This window comes from Lepidochelys kempii, chromosome 5, assembly GCF_965140285.1.
Source record: "Lepidochelys kempii isolate rLepKem1 chromosome 5, rLepKem1.hap1, whole genome shotgun sequence".
NCBI lineage: Eukaryota > Metazoa > Chordata > Testudines > Cheloniidae > Lepidochelys > Lepidochelys kempii.
Window position 1 is genome coordinate 74,265,874 of NC_136384.1, and position 27,032 is coordinate 74,292,905.

The 27,032-nt window shown below is 38.3% G+C and overlaps 1 protein-coding gene across 7 annotated transcripts in view; it reads left to right on the forward strand.

Moving 5' to 3' along the window:
• COMMD10 (COMM domain containing 10) overlaps positions 1 to 27,032 on the forward strand; it is a 161,180-nt gene that overhangs the window by 122,660 nt on the left and 11,488 nt on the right. For 2 of the 7 annotated variants that reach the window (XR_012159013.2, XR_012159015.2), the window contains exon 6: positions 1,188 to 1,347. The exons of 4 other annotated variants lie outside the window; for them this stretch is intronic. The gene's annotated coding sequence lies outside the window, so the exon portion shown is untranslated. Of the gene's footprint in view, positions 1 to 1,187; positions 1,348 to 5,053; positions 5,180 to 27,032 lie in introns of all 7 variants that reach the window. One more of the 7 variants, XR_013635797.1, reaches the window with a different exon arrangement.

The following is a 27,032-nucleotide window of genomic DNA, read 5'->3' on the forward strand; positions in this document are numbered from 1 at the left end:
ATTTCACCAGCATAAGTGGTAGTGTGCACAGCACTGTGTCGACGGGAGAGCTCAGAGCAGCTACACAAGAGATCTTACTGCAGCACAGCTGCATCGGTACAGCTGTGCCGTTGTAAGGTCTCTAGTGTAGAAATAGCCTAATTCATGCTCTGCATACTTCCCTGAGGTTGAAACATACTTTCTCTGTTTTCTTTTTCTTACATGATTGAACCCTCTTCTGAGAAAACTGTGAAGGGCAAACTTTTCATAATCTGTTACTTTATCTACATTATTTTGCTAGGTTATAATATGAGAATAGAGCCATGATATTGCTATTATCTCTTTGTTCCAGTATTCTTAGTCAGACCTATTTACAAGAATTGATCTAATGGTGAATTTTAAATATCCTTTCTTCAACTGTGTGCTGGAATATCTGTCCTCTGACCCAGAAATAATCTTCTTTATTATGTTTACTTTTAAGAAATATACACGGTTTCTCAGCTAATGAAATTCTGAAAATTTTGTTTAATAGATATGTTTTTTTCCTTTAATGTCCTCCCTTCACCTGAGAAATTTCAGAAAAAGAAATAATATGAAACAGCCGCAGAATTTTTTTTCTGACCTGGTTTAGACACTTTTAATTGATGCTCAAGCCTCAAGTGAAAATATGAAAGAGAGTTTAATTCACTTAACAAGGATGACGAAGGAAGTCTGCATTCAGTGTTATACTTCATTTTGACACAATTCTGTTCACATTTTTAATGGAATTAACTCATGATCTATGTACCCAATACTTCAGATTGTATTAATTTCTATTTCCTTTTTTGGTCTTCACACTCTTTTTTTAAATACAGCATTTTAATACCAGCAGTGGAGAGGCACTGTGACATGAGATGATTCTGGTGTTTTGAACATTCTCCCTTGTTATGTTGTCCATTCTAAACTGACATATAAATAGTATTAGAATTTATTTAAACCAGGTTTTTAAAAATGGTGCCTGAAAATATTCTTTGATTCTAATAATGTGGATATGCTTGAGAACATAATTTTAAACACATACTTTTAAAATTATTACGCTTGTCTGGCCAGGCGCAAGCCACATGTAAACCATTTGAGCATGAACTGTTTTCAGACTGTTTCTGTCTTGCCTTGGAATTAGCTCAGACGCTTTTACTGAGACTGTCTTGCCCTGTTTCCTTTCTGACCAGACAAAGCGTTATACCGGTTAGGCTGCAGTTGATCTGAAAAATGGGGACAGCTATCATTGATTCTTTCGAGTACAAGCACTGCCTGAGTCTCACCAACTTCAGCACTATTACAAGGATCAAGTTTCACAAGACAAACTGTTCTGAACAGTTTTGGCCGCATGTGAGCCAATTTTTTTTCATTATCTGGACTACTGGTTTCTTCTCCATTTGCTTTATTTCTCTTTAATAAATAGTTGTTTTTTCAAAATAATGAAAGGGAAATCCCAGACTATTTGTTCTCAACAGTATAAGACATGTTCCTTATAGGATGTGGTACATTCCTCACAAGATCTTATGTTGTACTGTGGTCACGTGAAATCATTCAGACGTGTTAAGGGCAGTGTTTAGTGTTCTTTAACTTGGTACCTTTAACCTATTTCGTTGTCCACTTCTCGTTTTACTGTATCCCAGCCCTATATATTGGTGGACTCTCAAGGCACAATTAGTATTATAAATAGAGGTAGTTCGGAATTTTTCATAGGAATGATTTTCCCATGGAAAATGCCCTATTGGGAAAAATCAAAATTTTCTGTGGGAAAACTGCAATTTTGCCAAAAAAAAAAAAAAATTCCATTTTCCATTGGAAAAATATAAATAATGGTTCCCCTGCTGCCCTCCTGGAAGGCATTTTTGTCAATTTCTCTTTCACTACATGAAATTGAGAAGAGCCTTAAAGGCAGGCAGCCAGGAAACTGAAAAATTCTATTTCAGTACTGCTGGAAAAGGATTTTTTTTCCCCTTTGAGTGGGATTAGGATTGATTCTTCTCATCTTGGCAATTGAAGATTCCCAAATGTGCCCTATTCCAGTTTCCCAAGAGTGTAAGTTGGTAGCAGCAGAGAAGACACATAGGTTTCAGCCCTCAAGAGTTCTGCGGGTTCAGTATGTGAAGGCTGCATTATGGGAGCTGCTGTCTGTTTGCTCTGAATTCTAATATGTAGTGTGCACTGGTCACTGGTGGAGATTGTATATATGGCAGAATACTGTATGAAGTCTACATTATACTTTACCACTTGTACTATTTCTGTTTTGCTCAAAAGAGAGAAATACCCCTATGCACTGATCTAGTGTTATGGACTTGAGGTATGTGGACTGAATGGTGGGGAGAGATTAAAGTCAGATTTGGACCTTTGGGTTTTACCACTACCAAAATATTCAGTTTAGCTTTTAGGCAACTCACACTTTTGAGGCTGCTTTCCTAAATCTGATGCATTATTTACAGATGAGTGCAGATTTCTGCTAAATGGCTTATTTAAATGCACCATTAATGGACACCTCTTCAGCTTCATCCATTTCAGCACTGTGTATCTTTACTTCATTTCAAAGCTTATTTTACTTAAGAAGCCACTACACCTTTGCTGATTTACTGGTTGTGCTCAGATAAGGATTTTACTAGTGTTTGTAGCCATTTACAGTATACTGTTGTTACCATAGGATGTAATGCTTGTACCATTAATGCTTTTTTCTGTTTATGAACTGTCCTATGAAATAGGATATCTAAATGAGTCATTTGTTTAATAGGTCATGTTCATTTATTGTTATTTTTTAATCCAGAACTGTTGCTAAATATTTTATGCAGAATGGTTCAGAATTTCTATTTACATTGTCTCTTGACATATACCTTATTACATAAGTCCATTTGCATTTTGCTGCTTCAAATGTGTGTTAACAACAGTGTGAATGTGGTTCTGATCTGAAAACTGATTGTTCAAAGCCACGTTTTGATTGAACAGTAGGTTCTCTTTGGTGATGTCACAATAATGAAACTGTGAACTTAGAATGTTGCATAGATAGGATTTCAGATCCAGGTAGAAAGAGGAAAATCTCTAAATCTGTCATGCTGAATGGATTTTAGCACAAAGAAAATTGGAAGGAGGGAACACTTTACCATACTTTTGTCCACTTAATATTTCACACTTTACCATACTTTCATCCACTTAATATTTCCCTATTGAAATGAATAAAATAACTATTCATCTTAACTCATGTTAGGGTGTTTATATTGCCTTTGCAGCAAAAGCCTCTAGATTACATCTCCCCTGCATTGGGAAGTGCAAGGACTGTGATTGGAGCTAGTCCTTGTTCAGGCATAACAGGGAAAGCATGGAGGAAAGCAAAGTCCTGGACTGAGGATCTTACTGTGGTGTGGGAAAAGCTGGTTCAGGTCTTGTTCCCTTAATGTTTTTATTTTTTCCACTTAATAAGCTCTTTGAGTCAGGAACCCTCTTTTTGTTCTGTTTTTGTGCAGTGCCTAGCACACTGGGGTCGTGATTCATGACTAGATTCTACGAAAATACAAATCGTGTTTAGCTGTACCACACCTAGCGTGACTGTAATGGAGGGGCAAGAGGGTTTCAGAATGCATTACCCTGCCCTGACATTGCCCAACCAAAGCAGCTGACTAGTGTAGGAGTCTGCTTCCACTTCCTGAGAGATCCTAGTCATCAGCCAAAGTGAGAGAGTATGACCCATAGCAGTTCAAATATTGGGTGACACAGATGGCAGGAGACGATGAGTTTTGGGGGGATGTATCCATTTATGTTGAATGCAGGAGAGAATCACTTGGATGAGCTCCTGGAAGGGCCTGTCAGTAGTTTGGGAAAATGAGTTTGTCATCCCAATTATATGACTCAATATGAGACAGTGGGTTTATAGATTGAGTGATTTGCTAATATTCTTTGGCCTAGAGGTTGCCATGAAAGTAATCTGTAAGATTAGGTTTTGAGGCCTATGTTGATTCCATGGGAAGGCAATTAAGGTGCAGAAGTGCACCACTGAGAGTAGTTGTAGAACCCAGGAAAAGCAAAGATGTTAGCTGTAGGAGGAGCAGACAGCTAAAGTGTTGAGAGAGAGATGCAGCTATCCATGCGCTTAAAAAGTTACGTTGCAGTTTGATTTTGCTAGGAGTAACGCCAGTGTGTTGCTGTTAGTGGAGAAACAAGAAGTGTCACTAGAGACATATTAGCAAGTATGTTGTTCCTTGTTTTTTGGGGGGTTCATCTTTGTAAGTGGAGCAGAAAACAGTCTTTCCCTCCCATGAAACATTTCAAATTTTTGAGGAAAAAAAATCACCCTGAATTGGGATGAAAGATCAAAAAGTCAAAATTTGTCATGGGAGGGAAAGATTGAAAAAATTCCATTTCTGGAATACCGGAGTGGAATTTTTCAGCTTCCTCCCCATTCTGCCCAGTTCTGCAGATGGGTGACCATGTCAGCCATGGAAGTCGTCGTCCCCGCCCCTCCAGCCCATCCCTAATTGTATGGGTAGGTTAGGGGGAAAAGGAAGTGGAGGGGCAAAAAGCCACCATTGTTGAGTTTATGTATCCATGATATTCTGGTGTGGTCCGTAATAGCTGAGGTAATTAAAAGTAAACTTTGAAGCAAAATATTCAGAAAAGAATCTAGAGTTAGTGTTGCATTCCTGTGAGAGGGGTTAAAACCTTGTAAGAAGTTTTATGACTCTTCCTTTTGGAGAGTAGGAACTTGGAAGTTGTCAGTTTGTGCATTTTCCCCTAGTCTATTCAAATTGTAATCCAAATTTATATTGGACTCCAAAATTTTTACTTATGTCATCAAGCAACTTGACTTGTACCTCTTTTCAGTTTGGGTCATGGTGTGCCCCCAAGACCTATTCTACTATGGTGGTGGATAGTTCAGGTCTAAAGCATTATTTGTGCTTGTGCTTTTAATCATAGGTGGTGTCATTAGAGACATATTTAAAATGGATATTTAAAAATATAGAGGTGCACGGCTAGTCACAATCTAACCACTGTCATTTTCCACTCTTGATTGAATTTTTGTCAGTGGCTACTTTGAATTCTCTTTCAGATATTAACTGCTTGTCCCAAAGATAATCAACCATGGGTTTGTAAAGGTCGAATGAAAGTTTACTAATCCCCCTTTTGAAGATTCCATCAGCGTTGAAAACTAAGCTTGGGATCCTTAGATCCTAATGTGAGTATTTATTGAGCTGCTGTAAAGTAGATTCTACATTCAAAGCGGGAAGGACGGTATAGTGGTAAAAACTGGGGACTGGAAGTGAGGAAAGCAGGATCGTATCCTCTGGTCTCCCACATTTCTGTAAATGTTTGGTTATAATACTGTGTAATTCACTGCAGTATGTAATACATATTTGAGTTTTAAATAAATGTATGCAAAAGTGAATAAGGGCCTAGCAGAGTTGGAATTAATTTTTGGATACTGTACCTCACACTTCTTTAAATGTCCAGTTAATGTACAAGCTTACTAATACCAGCTTTCTCATCTATTATATTTTGTAAACCTTTCAGTAGAACTGCAATATCAAAGCAGGAGGTAATTATTGTTTGGTTATTTTGAGACCTCCTCAAGAGTTCATGCAGCTTTAAATTGTGGTCATATGTTGATAATTTTGAAGTCCTGTGTGAAAAATAAGAATTTACTGCAGGGGTGCTTTCTCTTCCACATTATTAGAGAATCCATGTTCTCAGAATTGAACTCTGTTTCTACTTTATATCTTTTGTAATCAATTTTAGTCAAAGCTGAATAATTAGACATTTCATCTTCTCTTGCAAATTTCACTGTCTTTTGGTGATGGCTGAGGACTTGGTATGTCATATTCAAAAGGGCTCTAAGTCATTGTGGTTAGAACAATCTCCCTCTTTTTCATTCCTTTTAAAAACATTTTTGGCTGAATCCTATGCTGTGGCTTCATTAAACTGCTAGGCTTAGCTTCGTGTGTTGCCTTATTAGGTTAATATTTGATTATACTCTTTATGTGAACAGTGCACCAGGAACAGAAAAGTAAATCTTAATTATCTGAATGTTTTTATTGTGTTACATTTTTACATAGTGTACATCCTTCTTGATATATTTAATTATAATGTGAATTTTGCCACATCCTTGCACTCAGACATCAGGACATGACCATGCAAATGTATTTCCCACAGGAAATCTACAAAAAGCACTGTCACTGATTTGTTTATTACTCCCTTCCTTCTCTCTTCTAACCTGCAACTGGACGTCATCACATGCTAGCTTTTAAAATCCATTTGTTTTTTTAGAAATCAGAATTAGCTTTGATATCCCTCTAAAATTACTTAATCAATTAAGAGATTAACTACCATTTCTGAATGACCTAAAAAGTATTGTTTTTTTACTGAGTGCTGTCAGTGTGTTTGTACTATACCTAAAGGGAGACATACTCTAAAGTAGAGAGACAATACAGTCCAGATAAGATTGGCAGTTCTGGGTGCCACATTTTAGGAAAAATGTGGACAAATTGGAGAAAGTGCAGAGAAGAGCAACATGAGAGTGTTATTGATAGCATTGTAGGCAATGAGAAAACACAAGGGAATGTAGGAAACTCTTTCTTTAAGTTCTGATCTTGTTTTTAGTGTTGATACGTTGTGACTTTGTGACCTTCACTGTCCCTAAACAAAGTTCTTGGTTATGTTAATTATGTCTACAGTGTTGGAGAAATGTAACTTGTGTGGCACTCTTGTAGATATTGCTGTACGATGGTATCATGGCCTAAGTTTCAAAAGTAACTAGGGACTTTGAGTTCTTCTGCCTTTGGCTACCAACTTGAGATACCCTAAAGGAATCTGATTTTTAGAAAATGCTGAACAAGGCATCTTCAGAAAACCAGGCTAATTTAAAGTGTCTCAAATCACTGATACAGTTTGTAGATGACAAAAAATTATGGAAGTGGTTACTAATGAATAGGACAGGTCACTAATTCAGAGTGATTCGATCACTTGGTAAATTGGGTGCACACAAACAATATGTATTGTAATATGGCTAAATGTAAATGTATACATCTAGGAACAAAGAAGGCAGGCCATGCTTATAGGGTGGGAGGTTTGGTACTGGGAAGCAATGGCTCTGAAAAAAGATTTTGGGGTCATGGTGGTTAATCAGCTGAACATGAGTCTGATGCTTTGGCCAAAAGAGCTTGTCATAAATATAAAGGGAAGGGTGAGGCCTCATCTGGAGTACTGTGTCCAGTTTTGGGCCCCACACTTCAAGAAGGATGTGGATAAATTGGAGAGAGTCCAGCGAAGGGCAACAAAAATGATTAGGGGACTGGAACACATGAGTTATGAGGAGAGGCTGAGGGAGCTGGGATTGTTTAGCCTGCAGAAGAGAAGAATGAGGGGGGATTTGATAGCTGCTTTCAACTACCTGAAAGGGGGTTCCAAAGAGGATGGCTCTAGACTGTTCTCAATGGTAGCAGATGACAGAACGAGGAGTAATGGTCTCAAGTTGCAGTGGGGAAGGTTTAGATTGGATATTAGGAAAAACTTTTTCACTAAGAGGGTGGTGAAACACTGGAATGCGTTACCTAGGGAGGTGGTAGAATCTCCTTCCATAGAGGTTTTTAAGGTCAGGCTTGACAAAGCCCTGGCTGGGATGATTTAACTGGGAATTGGTCCTGCTTTGAGCAGGGGGTTGGACTAGATGACCTTCTGGGGTCCCTTCCAACCCTGATATTCTATGATTCTATGATTCTAAGGGTAAACCCCTTTGAAATCCCTCCTGGCCAGGGGAAAGCTCCTCTCACCTGTAAAGGGTTAAGAAGCTAAAGGTAACCTCGCTGGCACCTGACCAAAATGACCAATGAGGAGACAAGATACTTTCAAAAGCTGGGAGGAGGGAGAGAAACAAAGGGTCTGGGTCTGTCTGTATGCTGGTTTCTGCCAGGGATAGACCAGGAATGGAGCCTTAGAACTTTTAGTAAGTAATCTAGCTAGGTATGTGTTAGATTATGATTTCTTTAAATGGCTGAGAAAAGAATTGTGCTGAATAGAATAACTATTTCTGTCTGTGTATCTTTTTTGTAACTTAAGGTTTTGCCTAGAGGGGTTCTCTATGTTTTTGAATCTAATTACCCTGTAAGATATCTACCATCCTGATTTTACAGGGGGGATTTCTTTATTTCTATTTACTTCTATTTTTTATTAAAAGTCTTCTTGCAAAAAACTGAATGCTTTTTCATTGTTCTCAGATCCAAGGGTTTGGGTCTGTGGTCACCTATGCAAATTGTTGAGGCTTTTATTCCAACATTTCCCAGGAAAGGGGGGGTGCAAGTGTTGGGAGGATTGTTCATTGTTCTTAAGATCCAAGGGTCTGGGTCTGTAGTCACCTAGGCAAATTGGTGAGGCTTTTTACCAAACCTTGTCCAGGAAGTGGGGTGCAAGGTTTTGGGAAGTATTTTGGGGGGGAAGGACGCGTCCAAACAGCTCTTCCCCAGTAACCAGTATTAGTTTGGTGGTGGTAGCGGCCAGTCCAAGGACAACGGGTGTAATATTTTGTACCTTGGGGAAGTTTTGACCTAAGCTGGTAAAGATAAGCTTAGGAGGTTTTTCATGCAGGTCCCCACATCTGTACCCTAGAGTTCAGAGTGGGGGAGGAACCTTGACAGAGCTAATGTGATTCTGGGGTACATGAACAGGGGAATCTTGAGGAGAAGTAGAGAAGTTATTTTACCTCTATATCTGGCATTGGTGTGACTGCTGCTGGAATACTGTGTCCAGTTCTGGTGCCCACAATTCAAGAAGAATGCTGATAAATTGGAGAGGGTTCAGAGAAGAGCCATGAGAATGCTTAAAGGATTAGAAAACACGCCCTATAGTGATAGACACAGAACTCAAAATCTATCTGACCAAAGAGAAGGTTAAAGGGTGACTTGGTTATAGGCTAGAAGTACATACATGGGGAACAAATATTTAATAATGGGCCCGTCAATCTAGCAGAGAAACATATAACACAATCCAATGGCTGGAAGTTGAAGCTAGACAAATTCAGACCGGAAATAAGGCATACATTTTCAATGGTCAGAGTAATTAACCATTGGAACAACGTACAAGGCTCATGGTGGATTTTCCATCGTTTACAATTTTAAAATGAAGATTGAATGTTTTCTAAAAAATCTGCTCTAGGAATTATTTTCGGGAAGTTCTGTGGCCTGTTATACAAGAGATCAGACTGTACAACCACAATAGTCACTTTTGGCCTTGGAATCTATGAAGTTGGGCACTGCAGATCACTAATCACATGTGATAATTTAGACCTTTATATCTTTCATCCTGTTGTTATACACAGTGCATCTTGAATATGTAAGCTACACGTACAAGTTTATACCAATCAGATAGTATTACATATAGTGTGGTCAATATTTTGCAGGATCAGGCCTTTATCCAATATGGGTAGAATGCACCTAAGTGCAAAGGGCTCATGCTAGGGTTCTCTGCACAACTTCTGCTTTACACAGTAGCTGTACAAAGGTTATATGTCTCCCTCTGTGTATATGGGATCTGGAGATAAACTAGATAAAATATTTTAAATAGTTATTACAATGGAATTCTGCAGCAGAATGCAGTGCAGCAGTAAGACCACATACTTCTACTTTGCAGAGAGTGCTAAATTTTCCTAGAAAGAGATGGTCTGCTATCAGTACCAATTGCTGTATGTTCAGTGCTTTTATTGGGAAGAAGTCTCAGAAAAAAGTATTATGCTTGAACTCTGCAGAAAGCTATAATATCATAAACCGTCCAACTTCAGGCAGTTCTGCACTAAACAAATGCCAGTAAATTTTCAGAACGAGTTACCTAATATTAAACTACTTGCGTACACAGGGTCTAAGCCATGAGTATGTTCAGCAAAGTCTTTGTTTTGTTTATTAATAGGTTTATGAAGGTCTCTCTTTTCTAGAAATTTTTCTTCACATTGGCAACTATTCCATTCATGTCTCTGCAACCTATAACTAGAGTTGCTGCAGTTGAATCTAATGGGATACAATAAGGTCTCTAGCTAATACTTTGCAGCCATTTGATAGAATTTTAAAACAGTGCAGATACGCACAATCAGGAAGGCCAATATTAATATACAGATTTTTTTTCTAAATTTAGTAATTGGATAAGTATAATTTTTGACTCTGAAAGCTCAGTATCATGTATTGATTTCCCATTCTATATAGATTTTTATATCCTTTAACTCTTTTTCTCTGTGTAGTGTCTATATTCCATGCTCTTTCTTCTCCTTTCTCTCCCAGCCACACAGTCTGCTACTGTTGAGCAAAAATCAGACTTAAATATCAGACATTATTTTGTGACACAAGATCTCATGAGACTGCACTTTCTTAGAATATTATCAGCATATTGATGATGGAAAGACCACAAATGGAACATTATCATGGTATTTCTGTTTATTCACGTATGGGACATAATATGAGTATTGCCTGTGACAATATTAATTTCCACAAAAACTCATTACAAAAAAGTTTTGTGGACCTGCTTTATTAACATTACAACTCAGTTGCTATCAACACAGTCACATACTGCAAGCTGTAAGCACTGTATTAAAGACAAAGAAAACTTCTCTGTTCTTAATTAGATTAACATTTCTGGATGTTTTAAATAATATGCATCATATCTCTTAGGAGAGGGAAAGAGGTGCAGCGGAAGAGTAAATCTGGGTTTACATAATTAGTGTGTGTGGTTAAATACTGTTTTTTTTTTCCTGAGCCTGCCATTAAATTCAAACTAAGAGTATGAAATGTAAATAGACTATCCAATTGTCCTTAAATTGCACTGAGCTAAAAATCTGGCAAATGGTAAGGTCTTGTGAAAAAGGGGGGGGAGGGCGGGCAAAACCACTATGCATAGCAGTGAAGTAAATTTGATCACAAACTGGTTGTCAGTAATAGCAGATAATCTATAGCACCCTACTTTTTATAAATACTTATTACTTTGGACTTATTAATACCATGTTAAAATCACTGTCTTTTAGAACAGAGAAAATCGCTCTATCTTACAGAATCTGTACTTTCAGGGTTGGTAGAGGAAAACTCACAAGGGAAAGCATTGTACCTCAGGTTGCCTTTTTTTTTTCTTCTCCCCCCTTCATTTAAATGCCTAGGTGAGAGGATATAACTCTCTTCCTGACACTTAGCAATATACTGACATTGTAATGATTAGCCAAGACTAAATTATTATGATAAGTCAACATCTACCTTTAAGCAATACTAGAAACTTATTTCAACTGCTATTCCATTTTTTTCTCAGCATTCCGCAGGTATTAAAAAAAAAAGTTTTGTTTTAAAAAACCTGCTTTAAAATGTGAGATGGACAGGATCTATTTAGATTACAATTCTACATTTACAGAAGACTATTCTGAGATACTCAGTTTTGGGACAAGAAGGTTTTTTCAGCCTCCATTCCAGTTCAGTCCTTGGTCATAACTGAGACTACCAACAGAGAGTGCCATTTGTTATAGTGTTGTTTTTCAGGTGTGTATACCTGACAGCTTGGAAATAGACTAAAATCACCCACTCATTTAACATAAGCCATTGAACAGATGGCAGCCATTTTCAGTCATTACCAGGCTTGTCCGGATTCTAACCCTTTGGACATTAATGTAGTGTACTATTAACTAGAGATGTATAAACCTTCTGAAGCATATTTTGAAACATTTGTTTCAATAAAGTCTATTGTAGCTGCTTGTAGCAGGCTCCAAGGAGACCCCTGGCTGGAAAGATGCTACAGGGCACCCTACTAAATTACTAGGAAATTGGGGACAAAACCAGTACATTTAAAAAAACCCCAAAAAACATTTTCTTTGGGCCTCCATTCTTGCATTGGGATTTTGCATAGAGAAGGCTAGCACAGGGAACTTTGAGTAAATTCTATTACCTGGTCTGTCACTGTCTGAAACTCTGATCCCTAGCCATGTCAATTAGGCCAATTCCTTCTGCCATTTTATTTAATTAGAAAATTCACCTTAACTTCACTGGGAACAGGATTGGATATATAAACTCTTTTGTGCTCCATTTTACTAAATGGGTAGAATAACACTAACATATCTCACCAGTTGTTGATAGGCTCAGTTAATTTATTGCTTTTAAAGTGCTTTGAGATTTTCAAATGCAAGCAATGAAATGTTGTAATTTTTCAGTGGGGAAAACACATTTTGACTATAAAAACTTCCTTTCTTCATGAAAAATCAGCATGAAAAGAACCAAAATATTTTCCTTCTGTAAATATTGCAAAAAAAATGTTTTTTCTCTGGTTTAGCCACCAGTGCTAACTTATTTAGGTTACAAACACCTAAAGGCAGGGACTGGATTTCCTTGTCTTATACAGAACTAGTTGGTGATTTTAATTATTATATATTAATGATAATAATGATTAATGATATTCATACCATAGGGAAAATATTTTTAAACATGTCTTTCCCCTAATCCAGATTCACCTGTTGCTCAACCAAGTGTTCGCTACTTTATGAAAGGAAGTAAAATTCTCTTTCAAATTATTACTCTTACATATAGAGGGGAAATTGATTTCAGCAGTAAAGAGATGCAGAAGAGAAGGTGGAGAGAAGCTGCGCTAGCAGGCAAGATGGTTTGAGTGGTAACTGGGAATTAGGATAGAGAAAATTCCTTACTATTACATTGTAAAATATATCTGTTCTAAGTCAGAGCAAATAAAGTTCAGTATAACCCTTTTAATAGTGTTCTAACATCTTCCTCTGAACCTGACACTGGAACTGTTTGGCAGTTTCAGGCAGAAAAAAAACTTATTGGGATTAGTAACATGACTGTATTAAAATCACACCAAGTTTTAAAGTAACCCGGTATGCCAGTAAGTAGCTTTTATCAAAACTAAGGTATTACACAAATACCCAGGAGATCAACAATTTCAGAATCACAGAGAAATGGAAGAAAGTTACAAAGACATTTTACAAATCTGTTCAGATTTCTATGTTAAATTTTCTCCAGCTGAAATTAATTCTGTCCTCAAAAGAAAGACATGAACTTTGAAGAAACAAGCTCCTTGGTATAATATACTCCTCCTACTTAATCTTTTTGTCCTCGTCATATTAAATATCTTGAACATGGCAGGTCTGGATAAATAAATGTATCTTCAAGAAAACTTTGTCTATTCATCGTTTTTTCCTGTCCTAGTTCTTTGTTCCACAATGACTGTGTTCTCTGCCTATTCCTATATCCCTAAATCCAACAACGGGGAGAGAGTGTTTAACCTTGACTAAATAAACTAAAGACTTCAATAACAACAAAGAAAATATTCCCAACCATATTATTTTACTAGTTCAGTAACAGACACGCAATTAAGTGTGTTTGATGTGTTGTGGTTTTAATTTTTTAAAATGGGGTCTTTGTTGATGCCTTCTGAAAACCGACCACCCTGTTTCAGTAGAGGAAATGCCCAGGAACTGAAACAATGATACCAACTCACTCTAAATACAAAACAGTTGGAATACTTAAATATAAACAGATAAGTGGAGACAACAAGCTTGAACAAAAATGCTACAGATAAGACATTAAGTTCATCTGTATAGGACTAAGTGTTTCAGTTTGCAGTGGGTGTGACGTTGCACCCCATATGCTTTATGGAAATATACTTATGAAAGTAAATATGACACAACTGGAATATGTTTTATGCTAGATATGCCATATAACATATATCTGCAAAGGTTATGATCTACTGGATATATTCATCCTATTTGTATGCATGTATCATTTTTGTATTCGAAGTTATGAATATTGGCTATGTACTTGTTTAATTTTAAGTAGCCTCAGTGAAGCAGTTGGTCAGCTTCCTGAGAAAAGACTATTCTCAGTAAGTGCCCAGTCAAGAAACACTTAAGCTAACAATGAACTTGGAGATGCCAATCCATGTCTGAGCTTTCCCGGGAATGTGGCCTGGCTGGTAAGCAACTCAGTCATGCATGGCCTTGTGACTTGCCCGTGTGACTCCAAAAATCCAACTTGGAGCTGGATTCTGAATAGGAGAGAGGAGGGAGTCTCCATCCACAAGAGAAAGTCCATTTAAGCCCCTGGGAGACTCCTCAATTTTGTTTTCAGCTGGCTCAAGAGAGAGCCTCTTCACCCCCACAGGATACCTGAAAGAAACTGGAACAAAGGACAGTAACCACAGGGGTGTGACTGATTGCTGGGCCCAGACTAGAAGGATACTAGTCTCTAAAAGAAGGCATGCTCATTCAAAACGCCCCCGATTTTCCTTAATCTCTTAGGCCAAGTTCATGAACATTACCAAATGTCACTGAGGACTTCATTTTTGGTTTTGTTATTAATGTTTTTCATAGCTCTGATTTTACTCCAGGATGAAATTCCCTTCCCCACCCCAACCTCCCTAATTAGATGATCTTGGGCACTGAGCTTAGTGAAGGATGGGGGAATGGAATCTGTCACCAATGCTGTTGTTGTTGTTGTCCCTTGTGTGTGCCATGGAGGCAGGTCTCCATCCTGGCTCCAAATAGATCTGAACTGAGGGTTGAGTGAACATAAGGGGAAGGATTATATGGATTCAGTATCCCTGCATCTCTTTGCAAATAGGAAGCAGTCAGGAGCTGCAGCAGCTATCCAACCTATAACCAGTCAGGAATACTGAATATACCATAAACATGAGCACTGTCAGATTCTGAGAGAAAGAAGACAGGTAGTTTTCTAGCACAGAAATCTACCTCTCCTATGCTTCAAAGGGAAATTCTTACTGGCATGATAGAATTGAAGGCAATTTGAAGTTTAGGCACCAAGGACCTCTGTCACAAGTGCACTGACTATACCCATATGAGTCACACAATTGAGGAAGACATGTTTTCATTTCACTTGACCATAATTGGTTTTGTTTTTATATGTTCTTTTCCTGCTTTGCTGGTCCTCGGTTTTTGCATTATTATCCGAGCTGGTCAGAAAAATTGTGGCAAACAATTTTGTCAGATTTCAGAGTAGCAGCCATGTTAGTCGCTATTCGCAAAAAGAAAAGGAGTACTTGTGGCACCTTAGAGACTAACAAATTTATTTGAGCATAACCTTTCGTGAGCTACAGCTCACTTCATCGGATGCATTCAGTGGAAAATACAGTGGGGAGATTTATATACACAGAGAACATGAAACAATGGGTGTTTTTATACACACTGTAAGGAGAGTGATCACTTAAGATGAGCTAATACCAGCAGGAGAGCGCGGGGCAGGAGGAGGCGGGGGAAGGGGAAGAAAACCTTTTGTAGTGATAATCAAGGTGGGCCATTTCCAGTAGTTGACAAGAACCTCTGAGAACAGTGGGGCGCGGGGGGGGGGGAAGAAATAAACATGGGGAAATAGTTTTACTCTGTGTAATGACCCATCCACTCCCAGTCTCTATTCAAGTCTAAGTTAATTGTATCCGGTTTGCAAATTAATTCCAATTCAGTAGTCTCTCATTGGAGTCTGTTTTTGAAGTCTTTTTGTTGTAATATTGCGACTTTTAGGTCTATTATCGAGTGACCAGAGAGATTGAAGTGTTCTCTGATTGGTTTATGAACGTTATAGTTCTTGACGTCTGATTTGTGTCCATTTATTCTTTTACGTAGAGACTGTCCAGTTTGACCAATGTACATGGCAGAGGGGCATTGCTGGCACATGATGGCATATATCACATTGGTAGATGTGCATGCAGGTGAACGAGCCTCTGACAGTGTGGCTGATGTGATTAGGCCCTATGATGGTGTCCCCTGAATAGATATGTGGACACAGTTGGCAACGGGCTTTGTTGCAAGGATAGGTTCCTGGGTTAGTGGTTCTGTTGTGTGGTATGTGGTTGTTGGTGAGTATTTGCTTCAGGTCGGGGGGGCTGTCTGTAAGCAAGGACTGGCCTGTCTCCCAAGATCTCTGAGAGTGACGGGTTGTCCTTCAGGATAGGTTGTAGATCCTTGATGATGCGTTGGAGAGGTTTTAGTTGGGGGCTGAAGGTAATGGCTAGTGGCATTCTGTCCCCGCTCTCCTGCTGGTATTAGCTCATCTTAAGTGATTACTCTCCTCCCATTGTTTCATGTTCTCTATGTATATAAATCTCCCCACTGTATTTTCCACTGAATGCATCCGATGAAGTGAGCTGTAGCTCACGAAAGCTTATGCTCAAATAAATTGGTTAGTCTCTAAGGTGCCACAAGTACTCCTTTTCATTTTGTCAGAATTTACCTATTTGTCAAAATCAAAACATTCCGCAGGACCATGTCAATTTTAACAAAATTCTGATAGAAACCATATAGGATTCCGATGGAAGCTTACTTGGTTTTTTCTCTGCTCGCTCACTCTGCTCTTCAGCAGCCCACCTGATGGGCTAACAAGGGAGCCTGGGCTTCCTGGCTCTCAGCTCTGTGGCAGGCTACCTGGTGGGTTGACTGGCAGACGGGAACCTGGAAGCCTAGAGAGTTCCAACCATCTCAGCAGCCTGGGATTCCTGGCTCTGGGGTAGCCCATCAGATGGGAATAGAAACCAAATTTCATACTGCTGAAAGCTCTTATCACTTGTGATGTATTCGTTTGTACTGTGGTCCTACCCAGTCAGTTTTTGCGTACCATTGTGCTAGGTTCCGTACAAGCACATAGAAAGATAGGAACTCATCCTGAGAAGGTTGCAATCTAAAAAGACAAAGCAAATAATAAGCATCAAATATACAAAATATGCAAGGTATATTTCTTATTAATTATATTTTGTTTTAGTGTTTTCCTCAAAGTATAACTCCTCACCTAGGTGTCCCAGACAGTCAGCACCACCATGACTGACCTAATGTGCTTTTTCTGTTCACAGTAAATTCTGGTCCAGTGTCAGAGGGCATGTTTATATATGGTTGCCACCTCAGAAGTACAAAAACCTGGGACATCCGGGATGATCCTGTGCCCACAAAACTGGACAACTGGCTGTGTGTACTGAGCACCCTTACATATTTCTGTGATGGCTACCTCAGCAAAAACAATGAGGAGTACTTTTGGCACCTTAGAGACTAACACATTTATTTGGGCATAAGCTTTCGTGGGCTACAACCCACTTCATCAGATGCATGAAGTGGTTTGCATCTGATGCATCTTCATGCATCTGATGAAGTGGGTTTTAGCCCACGAAAGCTTATGCCCAGATAAATTTGTTAGTCTCTAAGGTGCCACAAGTACTCCTCATTGTTTTTGCTGCTACAGACTAACACGGCTACCCTCTGAAACCTACCTCAGAAAAGGGATGATCCTGGGGAAATCTGGACAGGTGGCAACCCTATGTTTATGAAAACAAAAGCAAACTGAGTCAGATGGTGCTGAAGTTACTGATTACTGAAATGTCAAAGACAATCCTTTCTGGCAGCTCCAGCTGCTCTTCACCTCAAAAAGGAGGTGAATGGAGAGGCTCTTCAACTCTGGAGGCTTTCTGTGTCAGCAGCAGGGTCCAGCATAACCTCTTTACAACCCTTTCTGGCAGCTCTGTGTTTTCCATGTGTGTTTAATTAGAAATACATAAGTGTTTGGAACCCTTTGATTTTGTTGTTATTGTAACAGACTTGCCATTGACAGGTTGTTCTCCCATAGGGTTCCAGAGTTGTACAAAGCAAGCATACATTTTTTGCAAAATATGTTTGTTTTAAAATGTCTTTAAAATCTTCTAAGATGCAAGTAATTCCAGCTGGCATTTCAACATTTTATGGACTCCCTGCCCTTCTCATCTTTGTTTGTTTGACTGCCAGAAATTCTCCCTCCTCGTCAATGACAAAAAAGAGTGTGTGTGTGTAGAGTAATGTCATTTATTTGCTTTATCATGACACACTATGTAAAGATATACCAACAGTTAGTGTGGAAAAGTCTGAAGGCAGGAGTTTGGCATGTAAAGAACATTCAGATTATCAATCAGCTAGCTTTGCAAGCATGTTCAGACCTGCATTCTGATTCCATGCTAATAGCCTGATTACTATTAATGTATGCTGTCTGGTACTGACCTATTTTGTTTGGAATGCATGTTGGTTTATAAAGTGCCATGACACTTAAGGGTTATGAATTAAAAAAAATTAAATTTTCCAAAATAAAAAAAATTCTCATACATTTTAATAGGGTTTACAAAAGAACTCCTCTACGTCTTGCCCATAGCAGGATGGTACAGAGTGAATTAAGTGTCAGTCCTTCTGTGTCCATGAAGAGGAATTGCTAATCTGGGCAAAGAAATTAATTGTCTGTTGGAATGGACAGATGGATTTGTTTAAAACCTTCTTGTTAATTGGATTTTTGAAAAATGAATACCTTTTCAAATGAGATTTCAGGCTTCAATTTTTTGTAATACCATTTACATTCTGTAAATGTTACTTGGTTTTCTGAGGGGAGGAATGTGTGAAAGTGTAAGAAAATTTGTCTTCAGTGAGATTCACACTTTCTTTCTATGGGAGTATAAAACTAGCTCTGATGTAATATATAAAAACTTAAACAAGCTCACATGCATGGGCTCTCTTATATCCATCTTTGGTTAAAACAAATTATCCTAATAGCCTAGTGGTTAGTGCCCCTCCCTGCCTTTTCACAAACCGACTCTACTCTTTATAAACTAAAATAATATAAAACGCAGTGAAGGCATTATCTGCTCATCCAGGACAAGTTAATACTTTTAAATTCTCTTCAGCTTTTTCAGCAACAGAAGTTTTTAAAATTTTACCTTTATTATTGTGGCTAAAAAGGAAATTAAAAAGCAACAAGAAAACATTGGAATACATTTTGTGTTTCAAGGGGGAAAAAATGGAATAAATCAACTGTGGCTGGGAAGTGGTTAAGAAAGTATTACACTGTAATATACTATAAAGCCAGCCTATTCTCAGAGGTAATAAGTATTTGGTGAATTCTTCAGTGTGTCAGCTCAACTGCATCTTTTTTTATAAACTACCATTTCATTTATCGCCATGGACCTTTTATTCTACTGCAACTAAGATGCTGTCAACACTTGCATTATAAACCCTTTTTTTCCCCCCTCCAGGGACTAAAAGCTTGGCCATAATAAACTTGCCCTGAGCTAAACTCTGGCATGAATGGTATCTACCCAGGAGGGTTTTTTTGTTATAAAAAACAAACCACTTACTAGCCATTTAAAGAGCAGTTTGTTTATTTGAAATACCTGTTTCCTATAAGAATGTCTAAAAAACAACTTCAATTTAAACAAGAGTTTAAAAGGCCAGGATACAGTAGCTTAAATAATGGATGCTGCAAATGTGCCCCAGGTATTTCACCACAACATTTTACAAGGGTTTTTACTATGGATATTAGGTTTTCCAAGCACATCATAAGAGTATAGAGGACATTAGTTTCTGAAATTGGATAAAAATAGGCTGACCTATAGAAAAACAAACAAATGAAATCACTCAGAATGTACAAATAAGTACAAATTCATTGTAGTTGGCTGAAATGTAGCTGTATTTGGAAGAAAATCTGACATTTTGAGAAAACTATGCATTCCTACAAGTCTTTTAGTGGAAGGCATTCAATGGAATTATCTGACTCAGAGAGCAGAATGGCTTTTACCATTCCAAAAGTATTCTTTTTTTTTAAATCTCAACTTTTTTCCTCATGTATACTTGATTAATGTAGCACTTGGGCCCAAGGCTTTGCGCCATGCACAGAGCCTGAGTAACCTGGCTTTACATAGGGATTCTCTCCGGGGTTGTGGGAGAAAATCTTTTCCCCTTCTATTTCATAGCCACAGACTGTCTCCCTCTCCACTATGTTTACTGGCTACACCCTACTTTCTGTCTTGCCCACATTCCCACCCTCGTGTTACTGTGGGGAGAGCTGCTCCGAGAGTACTCTAAGGTGTGCCTGCAACCTCCCTTTCCTGTAAAGTAGAACCACTGCAGTTCTACTGTGCTTAGTATCCCCCACTCCCATGTGGTGGTGGGAGCATGTGGCTATGGAGGATTTTACCTTATGGTAGTTTATGGATCGATAGGTCTAAAGGACTTTGCACAATATTAACAGAACAGGCACAGTGAATGGAACAGCAGTACTCCTATCTCTGTCCAGGACTCTGGAATGATTATCTCTAGGAGTGAGAGGGTAGTTCATTCTCTGTGCTGATTCATATCTTGATCTTTACATGTAGACTACCAAAATATGCTAACTTTGATTGTGCCTTTGATATTGTTTATACCTCTTTACTGGAACTGGACTGAGACTCCCAACTCATATTACCTGCATTACCAAAGACATAATTTACACAGGGCCAAAACTCTATCACAGGTCACAGACCAAATAACTGAGCTGTGCAGTGTGAATTTGACAGGGGTCAGTAGGGAAGGAATGCACGTCTTTCCCAGCTCCTAGGTTGTGGGACAATGGCAGAACTGTTCTTCAGGCACTACTCAGCCTCTTCTCCTTTTGTGTTCCTCTGTCAGGTCCAGGATGAATGCCTAGTGGATATTGATAGTTGTGGATCAATCATCTTATCAGCCCTATCATCTTCCATAATATCCCTGTTCACTCCATGACACAATGTGGGTGCAGGCTAACTGAACGTCGACTCCTCTTACCCTCCATGCAGTGGAACCACCCCAATTGTGCTGCCATCTTAGGCCCTTACTGGTTATAGTGAAGGTGGTAGGATTTACTCTGTGGTCATTTTTCATTTTAAAAAATGCTTAACATTGTCCGCTCTGTAGGTGTTCACTGGAGAGGTAAATGCGTTGGGCAACCATGAACCTGAGGCACACAGACAAATACAGGATTATTCTTTCCTTTAAAAGTTTCATTGACTTTGGCAGATTAACAATAACATATTGTTAAATACTGTAACTTTACATCATGGACCACTAGCACTTTTTCTCTCTCTAGATATTTTCAGTAAAATGTGCAGCAGTATAAAGGAAAGTGTTAAGGAGATGCTATGATGCTGTATTTCCACATTTTACCTACGTTTTCTAGTAAATATTGTTAATGTCAAAATACCCTTTCTGCATGGTATTGCTTCGGGGAGGTGAAATGTTCCAAGGAGCCTCTTGGTATGTAATGGCTTTCAGCAAAGTGATTTGCAGATCAGTTTCAGTTTTTGTCTCCAGCTCTTCAGTCAGTTGTTTGCCTGGTAACATTATCATATACCAGTCTGTAAACAGTTCTTTCAGTTAATCTATAAACGCTTTAAAGCAGGTCAGTACACTAAGATGAAACTAAATCCAGCAGCATAACTTCACTTTCAAGTGTGTGCCATGCGGTCATGATGACTGGTGCTCCGAAATGTCGTTATAGTCATAAGTGACTAGAAATGGCATCTTCTTATCCAACAGATCTTTTGCTTGTGGGTACTCAGTCCCATCTTCTTGTAAATTTTCACCCTTCTAAAACTCAGAGCTCGTGTGGCTATAGGAGAATGAGCTGGAATATTTCTGACTTGTGCATGTGCAAAAAATTAAGTTCCAATATCATAAAACTGTTGGTGATATGTGAGCCAGTGAAAGCTCAGCATTAGAGCTGGTTGGAAATTTTCCAATTAAACTTTTTTTGTTGAAATACATTGAATTGTCAAAAAGCTATGCTTTTTTCAGGGGAAAATACCAGTTTTCCTCAGGACAGGTTTCTCAAGTCCAGGATGGAATTTCTGGTCAAAACCAGGAGGGAGGAAGAGAGACTGACTCTGTAGCCCATTCGTCAGGGCACTTATCTGGGAGACCCAGTCCCTGCTCTGCCGTTCTCACTGGGCCATTTTGGGGTGGGTGTCTCTCTTGTTTTTCATGGAAAATTTCAAAGGGTCTCCATTTCATACTAATACAGAATGAGAAAAATTTTGAAATACTGAAAAATTTTGCAGGATAGGAAAAATGGTTTTCCTCCTCACTCTACTAAGCATAGGTTTTAGATCCTAGTATGAATTTGCAGTGTTACCTGTTCAATAACAATCTTTTTATTTGTCATAAGCAATGTTCCCTCTAATTTTTGACAGGCCGTGTGCGCAAAAAATTTCTTCTGTGCAAATTGTTGTGCTTCTATGCAAATTTTTGTGTGCATGGTGTTTTGCACTGTGCGCAGGGTTTAGGATCTGTATGTACGCACACAGCTTAGAGGGAACAGTGGTCATAAGAACGGCCATGCTGGATCAGACCAAAGGTCCATTTAGCCCAGTATCCTGTCTTCTGACAGTGGCCAATGCCAGGTGTTTCAGAGGGAATGAACGTTCCCATTCCCAATTAAGTCAGTTGAGCAATCTGCTATGGAGTCATAAAGTTTTGATCTATTAAAGAACAGAAATGGTCCAGTAAACTGGGGAGTCTTACATTGACTAATGATACATTATATCAATTATAATGTATCAGAATTCTGATCATGATACTGCTCCAGGTTATCTACATTTGCTATGTTGTTGCTGGAGGTGGGGAGAAGATGAGGGTCGGGGATGGGGACAATTTGATGATATAGGGCTGATCTCTGAGTGGCACAATACCAGGATGACTTGTCTTGACAATGTCTTTGCAGTAGAAGAAAGTGGCATGATAAATGAGGAGGTAAAATTACAGATGTTCAGGCAATGCTTTCAATCTCTGGTTCCTAATCTATCTTGTCTGAATTGAATTTAATCAGTTTGATGTCATTTATTTCCCTACTTCTGTCAGGCACTGGAAAACACAGAACCGCAGAATCTCATCTCATTAAAAAGGAAATGTATATCTAAGTGTCATTTTGTGGATTGGTGATGCTTCAGGCCAAAACGTCTCACTATCTTACCTAGAAGATGTATGTGCTAATTGAACAAAAGGGGTGACACAATAGAATCCTGCAGAAGTAGACACAAATGTCCTTTCAGAAAATTTGATTCATGATAACTGTATCTTCCTAAAGGAAAGCTTGACTTCAGTCCTGCTAACCATTCTGAAGCCAGTCATACGCTCTTTCATTCTTTACCTTATTGTCTATTAACCAGTAACAAAGTTTCTTCTAATGTTTGTTTAACAAGGACAAAAAAGTAAAAAACAACCATAATATACATAAAAATAGGCACTGCACATGCAGCATGTTATGTGTACAGTTAGTCATTTCAGGATAGAAATTCGTAATATTACCAACATTCTGATAACTTCCCCTTCTGTTCCTTCTTCTATCCCATCACTTTACATTATATATTGTTTACTTGAAATGGGAAAAAATGTAATAATTTTGGCGTTAAATAGATTCATTGTTGGAAGTTGTATAAAACCATTTTTGGTATTAACTGACACAGTTCTAACCTGCCAAAATATTGTATTCTTGTCATCTGTAGAATAATCCAAATCTAATTCTATGTTCAACTCATCTGTCACTCTTTTAGTGCTACATGACCTGTAAATAAAAACAACCTATATATGTATTTCATACCCTTTCTTAGTATTAATGTTTCCCTTCCAAATGTCTAAATTCTATTAATTCCTTTCCAATTATAGCACTTAAATAATGTTTTAAAAGTAAACATTTAAATATACTTGGTATAATTTTATATTTTCCTTTTGAATGGAAAAGTACATTAATACCTTTACTTCTCTTCTCCCATAAATAAAAAAGGACCTTTAAAAATCTCTAGAAACCTAGAATTATTATTGAATCCATAATGGGGACATTTGTTATATTGGGTTTTTTTTAAGTTTCTAACTTCTTGCCAGGTTACAGAAGTAATATTAGCGACTGACTTATTCATTACACTTTTTTAATAATCAGTGTAGACAAAACGTTAAACAAATTACATGGATTCAATATTGGTTGAGCCACTTCAGGCAGAGAAGCAATTTAGTATCTCCCTATATCCAAGATGTAACAAAGTGAAGCTGAGCAGCCTCGTAATTCCATAAAGCTGGTACCACATTTCCTCCTCTCCCATAAAGATGAAATAGATTTTTGCAAAATGACCTCATAAACCCTTATTTTTCCATTAAAAATACAAGCCTGACATATAAATATGTTTCTTAAACTTTTTTCATTTGAAAATGTTAATCTTCCTATAAGGACAGGGACAAGATTGACTATGTAATGTCATTTTTAAAAGTTAATTTCCCAAATTGCCTGCATTAGCCAAAAAATTTTTTTTCTCTCCCAGGTAGATATTAGCTACGTATCTTTATTTATCTTCTGTGTTAATAGTAAGATTCCCCATGAACTGTGTGATTATTTTTTCTTTGTGTGAGAAAACAATACAACACTTGGAATATTTTCCATATTTCCTCACTCTGTCTAGTTCAAGTATTATGGGACTGAACCTATATCATATTAATCAATTATAAAATGTCCATGGACATGAGATGTTAGGTCCTTATATTAGGCTTCGCAGGATATCTGGTATTTACAAGAATATACTACAGTAATATGCTGCTTTGTTACAAATAAAGATACCAAACGTTTATTTCTCTAAATATTTCCAGTTGGTTTCTGCTGAATGGGCTTTTGACCGTGTCACTCAATGAGTAGGCAGAAACATCTATGAAACTGAAGTGGGTTTTTTGGTCCCATCCCTTCTTTTCCAAGCTTTCCAAATTCATTCTGCCATGGGGAAAATCCTACTCACTTTTCTGGCACAAGCCCAAGCATAATTTCGCTACACAAAGGGAGGGGGAAATACATAGGGAAGCCACATAGAGAGAATGTGTGCCGCCTACATGAGGCAGTGCAGACGCACATTCCAGAGGATGTATAGAAATGCACAGAAGGTGGCAAGAACAGCACAACATGAATCCTCTGATCCTTTCCCTCCATTAAATATGGACCCTCGGGCCCCAATCCTGCAAACATCCTGTGCAGGTGGATTCTTGTGCCCGGTACAAAGCTCCATTGACTTCAGGGCTCTGCTTGCACACAACAGAGCTTGTAGAAATGAGACCTAAATCTGCAAATATTTCTCTAGTTACCAGGCTGGCGTAAATCTGCAGAATAGCCTCCTTTGTCACTTGGCATACTGAGGGGTGAAGAGTCTTCTTCCCGATTCTTTGTAGTTCTCCAGTGCTCAGCTCTAGTTGTTCCAATTGTCTTTAAAACTTCCTATTTCAACTCCAGGTATTTCAAAGTAGCCAGAAGGATACCTTATGCTCAAGTATAGTTTTGCTAAACAAAATAACTAGTTTTTAAATGATCACCATGTCATGTCACTGTTGCCATTTTTATGGTTAATATTTTTATTGTTTTCATAAAGAAACAATAAAAATACAAAAAGGTAAATAACTTGCAGCTTGTATATGTTACCATACACTGTACAGGATACCCAATAAAATTATACAATTATGCCACTTTACAGCTTGTCAAAGCTGCAAGAATAGACAATTTCCCCACGGATATTATTGTAGTCTGCAAAATCTAATCTATTACTAAAAATATCTTTCAAGCTCTTCTGGTTGCAAAGAAAGCTGGCCTCTGTGCTGTGATGTAATACACAATATCAATATCTTGTTGAACCTGAGGGACTCTTAATATTAATGCCACAAAAGATCTAAACTTTCTCCATTCATCTAAGTCTGCTGTAGTTTTCAGACATGTCCTGATGTTCCATTTATTTGGATGGCTGTCCCATATAAAACTACTGCCAAAGCAGATGTGCTAGAAAGAGACCCAACCCACCACGTTCTGATCAGATCCAGATTTCCTTCCTAAAAGTTTGACTTTTAGTGCAGTCAGATAGATTTGCAGCCACAATGTTTGGATCATGATCTGAGCTTCCTCAAAGTTCAGGGATGGGGTCAGGCTCATATCTGATTTGTACACACCAGCAACGAAAGTATTTGTAATACATTGTTAACCAGGTCAGCTCTAAGCCGGCTTTTCAGAGAGATTCTTTGTGAGATTCTGTAGGAGCAGAATTCTCCCTACTAGGTAGCTGAAGAACCAGCGGAGCCCCTTACACTCCCTTTGATAGGGAGTTTTGGCCACTGGATCGACATCATATCTCTGCCATCCTGTTTTATGGTTCTTGGGAAATGAACCTCCACATCTCTGTCTTTCATGACACTTCTGCAAGCTGTAATATTTGTCGTTTAATAATTAATAGCTTAATGTGCTATGAATTTTCAGATTCCAGATATTAGGCTAAATTCACCCTGGCATTTATGCTGGCTTCTGCCAGTCCTAGACTCAAAGGCACCAGGAACAGAAAACTGACTGGAGTAAGATGACAGAAAGTTGCCAAAACTCAAGAAAGTGTAGGGGGCCATCAAAGCCTAAAAAATATACAGTGTTAGTTGGGGAGAGGCTATGACCATGAAAGCCATGTTTCAGAGAATCCCCTTGGCATCTTTCAGCAGCACAATTCCTAGGAAACTACTGTACACAGGTTTTAAAACTGCCCTCTTCTAGCCAGTATGATAACAGCTTTTCCTTTCCAGTGCACAGATGTAATTTAACATCCCTATGCCAGCTTTAGTGAATCTCTGCTTCAGAAAGATAAGTAAAGTATGTAGTTTCCCCATGTTTTACAGGAAGAGGAATTCCAATTAGCTGTAGTAATCCGAAGTGTAAATTGTAACTGAATTGTGAAATTAACACTCATTTGGGTATACATATTGATTTCCTTGATTTTTGAAGACTGGCATGACAGCACATGATGGAAAGAAATTAAACATACACTTACATTCGTAACGGCCTTTTCCCTGTGCATTGCAAATAACTTAATTATTGTGCAAAATATGTACTGCCATAGTCTGAAAGAACATAAAAAGTTAATTTTTATCTATGAATAAAATGCTTTAGTGGCTGAAGTAGAGAGATCCTGATTGAAGAAGGAAGAAGAGACGTTTACATTCTTATTGTCTTCGTCTACATGGAGTGTGAGCAGTTTGGAGTGATAAAGGTGTGCATCCCTCCCCGGGGACCCTTTAGCTGTATGTGATACAGTACATTTTGCCAGGAAGAGGAATACAGCTGTTTTAAATCTGTAACCAGGTAGATGAGCCTTAAAAGAATTTACTGCAGCAATAGGAATAAGATATAATTTGCAGAATAAATTAACGGATAATGCAGGAGAATTATTATTGGTTCCTGCGAGATGGTGTGCCAGGCTCCTGGAGGCCTCGTGGT